Source organism: Pongo pygmaeus, chromosome 5 (genome assembly GCF_028885625.2).
Source record: "Pongo pygmaeus isolate AG05252 chromosome 5, NHGRI_mPonPyg2-v2.0_pri, whole genome shotgun sequence".
Lineage (NCBI taxonomy): Eukaryota > Metazoa > Chordata > Mammalia > Primates > Hominidae > Pongo > Pongo pygmaeus.
This window is the reverse complement of record NC_072378.2, coordinates 40,711,899-40,718,654: the sequence shown is the minus strand read 5'-3', so window position 1 is coordinate 40,718,654 and position 6,756 is coordinate 40,711,899. Positions and strand designations below refer to the sequence as shown.

At 52.6% G+C, this 6,756-nt stretch overlaps 1 long non-coding RNA gene across 1 annotated transcript; it reads left to right on the top strand.

Moving 5' to 3' along the window:
* Positions 1-4,752: 4,752 nt before the first annotated feature.
* LOC129038828 (uncharacterized) lies at positions 4,753-6,542 on the top strand. The gene is made up of 2 exons (XR_008503238.2): positions 4,753-4,894; positions 6,132-6,542. It is a non-coding gene; the product is annotated as an uncharacterized LOC129038828 (long non-coding RNA).
* Positions 6,543-6,756: the final 214 nt, after the last annotated feature.

Below are 6,756 nucleotides of genomic sequence, written 5' to 3'. Positions count from 1 at the left end.
GGGAGTGTGTATCCATGGGGGTGTGTGTGTGTCAGTGTGTATGTGTGTGTGTCAGCATGTGTCAATGCATATGCATATGTGTGTCAGTGTGTGTTTGTGTGCCTGTGTGTGTCAGTGTGTACAGCTGAGTGTGAGAGGGTGTGTGAGAAAGAATGTGTCAGTGTGTGTGGTGTGTGTCAGTGCATATTTGTGTATCAGTGTGTATGTGTGTCACTGTATGTGAGTGTGTATGTGTGTGTCAGTGCACGTGTGTCAGTGTGCATGTGTTTGTGTTAGTGTGTCAGTATATGTAAGTGAATGTGTATATGTGTGTGTGTCAGTGCATATTTGTGTGTCAGTGTAGGAGTTTGTCAGTGTGTCAGTGTGTATATATGTATGTCAGTTTACATGTGTGTCAGTGTATGTGTGAGTGTGCGTCAATGTGTGTGGGCATGTGTGTGTGTGTCTGTATATGTGAGAGTGTGTCAGTGCATATGTATCATGTATGCAAGAGCAATTGTCAGTGTGTCAGTGTGTATGAGTGTGTATGTGTGTGTCAGTGCATGTGTGTAAGGTCAGTGTGCATGTGTGAGTGTGCCAGTGTGTATGCAAGAGTGTGTCTGTGTGTATGTGTGAGAGTGTGTCTGTGTGTGTGTGTTGAGTGTGTCTGTGCATGTGTGTGTCAGTGCGGGTGTGAGAGTGGGTGTGTGTCAGTGTGTACATGTGAGTGTGAGTGTGTGCATTTGCATTCACTCTGGCACATGAAAGGGTTTATGAATGCACGATGCTTTTCTCCTCTCCCGGCCTTGCTGTGATATGCTGCTGGAGAGAGACACTGTCCAAGCACAGGGCCGACCCGGCGTGGTTCAGCCCTCCATTTGGGCACGCCATCCTTTGTTCCTGGCCTCTGACTGCTGCTCCTTGTGGGAGTTGTCCCGGGGGCCACGTTAGAAGCAGGCACAGAGGAAACAGAATCGTTTCAGGAAGATGGAAATTGTGCCTCTTGCATTGAGCCAGGGAAGGGAGGCAGATGTGAGAGTGTAGAAGGGGGTGACTGGGGATTCTCCCGGAATTCATTCATGAGATTGCATTCTACAATCAATTATTCATCAGAGAAGATCCAGGGAGCCACTGTTGTTTGCTTTCTGCCTGTCTGAAGGATGAGGACTGTACCCTTAACAGCTGTCGATTTAACTGCTGGGGAGAGTGGCTTGACTTCCCCTGGAAAGGCACTGCCACTTGTCTCACCACCCACCCATACCACTGAGCTCTGCGTGGGGAAGGGTCCCCTTCAGTCTCCAGCCTTCTGCAGGCTGGTGCAGGAGCCAGCCAAAGAGCCTCTGGAAAGATTCCTTCATCACTTATTAATGGTCCCCGGCCTTGTCCCTGAAATAATTAGTGTTGGGATATTTTCCTGTCACGCAGTTAATTGCCATCTGTACTGCTTAACATGCCAGGGCACTGGGTAGCAATCTGGGGGCTCGTGGAGGGCTGTGGGGATGGGGCCTGAGTCATGGTGTTGGCTGCCACAGCCGGGGTGGGAGGGGGAGAGAGGGAGCTTTCAGTGGGGTGTGGAAGGTGCTGGGGCTCTGGGCAGCTTCGTCCCTCAGTTCACAGTCAAAGTCTTAAGAACCAGCTTCTCCCCTGGGAGGAGGAGAGGGAGGTAGCTGAGGTCCTGGAAGAAAGCAAGGTTCTCACCACAACAGACACCCACAGGATGCCTGGGAACCAGATTGTCTCAGGAACATCCGGATTCAGGATCTGAAGCCCTGTGTACTAGCCCTCTGTCTGGTTCCCTAGAAGCAGGGTTTGAGAGGAGATTCCAGCGTGTGGTTTGTTGAGTGAGTGCTTGCAGGAGAAGCTGGGAGGGATCGTGGGGCATGATGGAGCAGCAGAAGGGTCCAGGCAAAGATGCCACTTCATGGGAAGCCTAGCTGGGCCCAAACCTACAGGGGCTTTGGGGCGTGTACGGCACATGGAGTTTGTTCTATCTGAAGACAAGAGGGTGGCTTTTCTGTCTCTACAGCAGTCAGGCCTTAGCTAAAGGCTATTTCCAGGGGAGGGGCTATGGTAGAGGGCTTAACCTCCAAAGCATCTCCCAGGGAAGTGGCTCCTGCTGGCTAAGGCAATGTGGAGGAGAGGGGTACAGTTATGAGTTATTAGCAGCCAACACTGTACCAGCTTGGAGTGAGTGCCCAGCTGGTAAAGGACATCTGGGTGGGACACCAACAGCCTGTAATCCCCTCTTCCTAGCTGCTCTGAGGCTCTGTTTCCTTCCGCGTCAAAGGGGGTTCAACGGCCTTCCCTCGCTCTATTGCAGTGCAGAAGGGTAACAAACTGAGAGGGTGTGGCAAGGATCTTGTAACTGTAGTGTGCTGTGTAAATGCCAGCTAGTATCACTACACTTATTCCCATGCTGTTTATTGGAAGAAATGCCCAGATTTCACTTTACATGGAGCACAAACCACAGATGCTTGGCTGGATTTTTTAAGGCTTCTCTCCCCCATGCCCCTTTCTCCTGGCCTGGGCTCCTTCCGTTAGATAAATGTCCATTTGACATGGTATTATTCTCTGGGATAACTTAGAAAGGATGCGGAGGGGATTAATTTTTCAGTTATGGGTCATGAGAGCTAGAGTGAGTCTCCTTTTTAGGTGCTCTTAGACTAGAGCAGGGGAAATGGGTGAGGGGACGGCCTGAGGGCCAAGCACAGGGCACTGCAGGAGGGCCTCTTCCCATCCTCATCCATTTTGTAACTGCCCTCAGCCCCCAGAGGGGACAATGAGTACAGAGGAAGGACCCCTCCCCAACCCTGCTGAGCCCCTTTCCTATCCCCTGCCCCTTCTCCCAGCACACAGGAAAAAGGGGGGCTCCCACCAACAGCAGCCCCTGTGGGCTGAGCAACATTGATCCTAGCCAGGCCACTCCCAAGAGGAGAGGAAATCGCTGGGGAGGCAGTGGAGGAGGCTGGAGGAGAGCTCCTCAGTGACAGGCCTGTGGGGAGGAGGAGAGGAGGGAGGCAGTGTCAGCAAGCCTCTGACTAGCCGAGGCTGAGAGTGCCAGGTCAGAACCTCTGACCTGCTGGGCCGACCTGCTGTTTGTCAGGCCTTCAACAGGGGGAACACAGTGACACTCGGGTGCTGCTTTCTTCCTCAAGGAAAGGACTGCGGTGTTTGAGCCAGATCCTTGCCCTCCCCCCCAACCCTCCCCCGTGTTAAGCCCTGTGTCCCTGGGCTTTGTTGTGCCTGGGTGTCCGAGGAAGATATCCCGCCTGCCCTTTTCTGGTGGAGAAAGGTTTCGGGTCCACCCCTAGGACACAGCATATAGGCCTGGTCCTCTCTCGATCGGAGAAAATCCAGAAAATGGCTGGACTTGGGAAAAAATGCATTTTGGTTGTCAGTGGCCAAAATGTGGGATTATTTCTGGGGAAACAACTAGGTTTTACTTTACAGGGTGCAAGAGTGTGTGTGTGTGTGTGTGTGTGTGTGTGTGTGTGTGTGTGTGTGTGTGTGGGTGCCCATACACACAGCTGTCTATTGAGGACCAGGTCACACTGCACCCTCATCCCAGGAATCAGACACCTGCCTAGAGCAGAGGGCCCTGGACACTCAGCAAGGACACATCTGATTCAGGACATCTTTGACCTCACCGCTGTTGGCCCAGCATAAGGCAGGAAGGAGAAGTGGGCTTGGCAGAGCCTCTGCCTTCAGGGTCTGGAGTCTAGGTTTACTCAGGGGAATCATGTGGGGGATCAGGTCTAAGGTGGTTTGGGTAAGGCAGACAGTGCAAAGCTCACCAAAATGGTCAAGGAAGGCTGCATGGAGGAGGTGAGGCTTGAAAGAAATGCAACATTTGAATTGGGAGGGAAGAAGAGACAGTGTGTGTAAGGAGAATGTTTGTGTCAGCTCAAGTGTGGAGGCAGGAAGAAGAGAGGGCAGCCTGGCTGGGAGAAAATCATTCCAGAATAAACGATGATGAAGATGATGATGATGATGATGATGGTAATCATTATCATTATCAGAGCTAATACTAATTGACTACCTACTGTGCACCAGGCACCATTCTCAGAGCTTTGCAGATTAGCTTATTTAATCCTTACAATTCCACGGGTAGATACTATTATCATTTCCGATTTTACATGGTTTTTGTGTTGCTAAGAAGGAATACCCGAGACTGAGTAATTTATTTAAAAAAAAAAAGTTTAATCTGCTCACGGTTCTGCAGGCTACACAGGAAGCACAACCCAGTATCTGCTCCTGGTGAGGCCTCAGGGAGCTTTTACTCTTGGTGGAAGATGAAGCAGGAACAGGTGTGTCACATGGCGAGACAGGGAGCAAGAGAGAGAAGGGGGAGGTCCCACACACTTTTAAACAACCAGATCTCGCATGCACTCAGAGCGAGAACTCACTCATTACCACGAGAAGGGCACCAGGCCATTCATGAGAGATCCGTCCCCATGATCCAAACACCTCCCGCCAGGCCCTACCGCCAACACTGGGGATCACATTTCAACATGAGATATGGAGGGGACAAACATCCAAACCATATCATGGGAAGAAACTCAGGCCCAGAGTAGATAATTAATGGGCACAAGGTCACATAGCCAGTGAGTGGCCAAACCAGGATTTGAATCTGAACAGCCTGGCCCTGGAGCTTCTGCTGCTATCGGATAGACCTTTCTAGATAAGCTAGCACACATTGAGCCCTTATTATGTGTCAGGCACCTTTCTGAGCCTTTTATTCATGGAGTCTTCATTATTAATTCCATTTTACAGATAAGAAAACTGAGGCACAGAAAAGTCACACAAGATTATCAAGGTCAACACAGAGAACAGTGGAACCGGCACCTGACCCCAGGCAGGCGGGACCTTCATGACCACACCACACCGCCACAGGGAACAGGCAGGGAAAACAATGGTAAGTGGAAGTCGTGGACATTGTACTCAGGCCTGTGGACTTGCCCCCAGGCATTGGGAACTCTGGCGGGTTTTGATCGCCAGCAGGGAGCAGGGACATGGAGGGGAGGCACACAGCCGGGGTGGGTGCCAACAGCCACGGAGGAGCCATCTGAGGCTGGGGTTGGGATGGGGAGAGGGCTTGCCTCCTCTGTGGCTCCTGTGGCCTAGTTTCCTGGCGGCCGCCAGGTAGTGGGACCTGGCAAGGAGGTTATAAATATCCTGGACTGACAGCAAGGCCTTCACACTGACATTGGTGCGGATTAAGCTGAATGTGCAGCTCAAGGTCATTGGCATGGCTATAGCTTTGCTTTGGGAGAGGTCTAGTTGAGGCAGTGCTAAGGAGGGGACAGCAGGGAGGCTGGGGTCTGAGCCCCTAGGTCCAGCTCAGCACAGACAGTGGCTTTTCCTCTCGTGTGGCCTGAATGCCTCACTTCTGCCCTTACCACGTCTCTCGCCTCAGCATCCTCTGTCCTCCCCAAGCCTGCCCTCCGCGGGTTTTCCCAGCCCAGTCAAGCCAGAAGTCAGTGGTGGGGGATGCGCTGGGCAGGGGGGCAGCCCCTGGCCTTTCCTGCCTTCTGCTTCAGTCACCCCTCCTCCCTCAGCACCTATCTCTGCCCACGTTTCCAGAGGAGAGTTGGACAGTGACTCTGGGTTGACTCAGCAAAGCTGCAGCTCCCTGAGGACTGTGTGTGCGCGCGTGCGTGTGTGTGTGTGTCCATGTCCACTCTGCTTATAAAGAAAGACACTTAGAAATCTCAGAACCTCACAGCTGGACGAGACCCCCAGGTGAATGTGCTCTGGGAATGTGGCTCAGAGACATTCTGTGTTTACAGCTAGAGCACAGGCATCTGAGTCCCAAGCCAGCCTCCAGTGGAGCCAGCCTTTGGATTGATTCCATCCCAAAAAAGCCCCAGGAAGGCCTGGGAGCTATGCTGGGGTTAGGAGGACCTCAGCTGAAGGAGCTGGGTGTGGGCTGGGGAATGGAGGGGGCTGGTCCTCCACCCGGCGAAGGGACAGAGGCTGTGTGGGGCGATGCAGCAGAGGCAGGAGTCAGTGCCAGCCATAGGCTTGGGTGGGGCTACAGCAGGCCAGGACTGCGGGCCAGCTGGGGTCTGAGTGAGTTCTGGGCTGTGCTGGGTATTGTCTACCAGCACTTAGCATTGTTTCATACCCTTTATGTTCCCTCTGTATCACAGGGTCTAGCAGGACAAAAATGACATTTCCCAGAGTTTCTTGCTGTTTGGATCTGGCTGCAGTTTCAGTTTTGCCAAGAAGAGGCATTTCCATGAGCTCTGGACAGTGGCAGAGAGGCAGAGGTGCTCCACTGCAGTGTGCTGGACGGTCCGCGGGCTCCTGCCAACGTGAGGATTTGCAGCAACTGGTATATCCATGGTCTTGTCACCAGCTTCCTGAATGCGGGGCAGCTGGAGCCACACTAGTGGTCCTTCCTTGCAGGGGCAGCAGCTGTCTCCTGGTCTCAGAATCACAGCTGTGGGGATGTGACCTTAAGCCAAAAGTCTAGCGGTGGTCCTAACCTTCTCTTGTCTAGGCCCTGTGATCCCTCTGTAAGTCGCTATTTCCCTTATTAAATCTCTTTCTGCTGGATACTTTGGGTGTTTCTACTTTCTACACAGAATGCTGATTGATATATAGGACACGGCTGGGACAGGTGGATGCTGGGCTGAACAAAGGAGGGGCCTGGGCCTGATTCAGAGGCCAAGGAAGACTCTGACACTGGTGTCTGTGATGAGGATGTGGTGTGGCTGAGAAAAACTGCAAGCTTCAGGGTCAGAGGCTCTTGGGGTAGGCAGGGACAGACCA